The sequence below is a fragment of the Gossypium hirsutum genome, chromosome D11 (genome assembly GCF_007990345.1).
Source record: "Gossypium hirsutum isolate 1008001.06 chromosome D11, Gossypium_hirsutum_v2.1, whole genome shotgun sequence".
Lineage (NCBI taxonomy): Eukaryota > Viridiplantae > Streptophyta > Magnoliopsida > Malvales > Malvaceae > Gossypium > Gossypium hirsutum.
Window position 1 is genome coordinate 21,630,481 of NC_053447.1, and position 1,680 is coordinate 21,632,160.

Below are 1,680 nucleotides of genomic sequence, written 5' to 3' on the forward strand. Positions count from 1 at the left end.
TCGAATATAGGTGGCATACCATAGGATTGGAAGAGTTTAGGGATACTTCGACCTCGAGTCGATGAGACACTGGGTGTCACTATATTTCTTCGGATAGATTCGATGAGATACTGGGTACCAACTTTCTTCGACTTTCCTGATGAGACACTGGGTGTCAACTATTGCTTCGAACTAACCGAAGAGGCACTGGGTGCCAATCTGGTGTGTTTGGTTGGATCCGTGTATCCGCCAAAGTCCGAGTTTTGTTAATAGAGGTAAATAATGAAATGATAAACCGAATGAGTTTGATCAATCGAGCTACTGAAATAAGATGAAAAAGTTGGATTGTGAATTGAAATGTTATATGAGATTGAGGAATAAACCTAAAATTTATGATATGTTCAAGTTTAAATTGTGGATATGTGACATTAATCGATGAATTGCTATTGCTGAAATATGAAAATTGAGCTTAAACTTGTATGTTTGATGCTTATGCTCTATTGTTATTATTATAATTTGAATTATGGTAATACTACTAAGTTGAACAGTTGTTTCCTTGTGTAGGTCGATAAAAGTCAAAGGTTTTAGTTCAGCATCCAGATCAATCCCGACTTCAGCATAACTTCGGTGATGTATATTTTCTTTTGGCAATGTGGCATGTACATAGGATGTATATAAATATTATTATGTTTTAATATAAATGGTTAAAAAATTTTAGTATTATAAGTTTAAGAATTATAATAAAGGAAGTTTATCTATTTTGATTGGATTAGTACATTGTTAAATTTAAATTGATATTATGTTGATTGAGTTTGAATAGAAGATATTTAGAATAGAAAATGAGAATGTGAAATGAATTGGTTGATTTGATTATAATTGAAAATTTTATGGTTTTTAATTGCAAGGAGTTTTATGTAAAAATAAGCAGAAGTGCTGCCGAAATTTTTTTTAAAGAAAAAAATGAATGAAGTCAATGAGTAAAATATTATATGATTTTATGATTTTATGATTTTATTTTAATATGTTTGTTATTTATTTAAGAATTATTTGTAAATTATCTGATATGTCCGGTAATGCCTCGTAACTCTGTCCAGGCGACGATTTAGGGTTAGAGGGTGTTACATCTTCTATATTATTTCATGTACTAAAATAGAAATTTACTTTTGCATTTTTAATATAATAGAAATTCTTTTAAATAAGGCAATATGTTGAATAAAGTAATTGTAATTTACTTTAATATTTTTAATATAATCGAAATTCTTTACAATAATGTTCTACTATTGTGATTTGGGCATGACCAACTTGTATGGCCTGGGTTCCTACACCATCCACACAACTTATGTTGATTGGTTGTTTCTTGGATATCCTTATTGTTACGTATTCTAGTCGAGCAAGGTCGACCCTTTGGTTTGCGATGTAAATCTCTATCTGGTAACAGCTTAAAGGGAGCAAGCGATACAGACAGCCACTTACGTTCATCTAAGACTGGTGGGAATACGTGTCTCCAGACATTGTACATGTTTTCTAATTTGTATACTTCGTCGACATAGCTCATCGGATCCAGACGGAGATTCTGACAAGCTGCAATTACATAAGCGCATGGATAACGAAGTGCGTCAAACATCCCATAGTCGCAAGTCCTATTTCGCAAGTGTACCCGATATTGCCCACTAATAACACCTTGGTGCGATTTGTCAAACT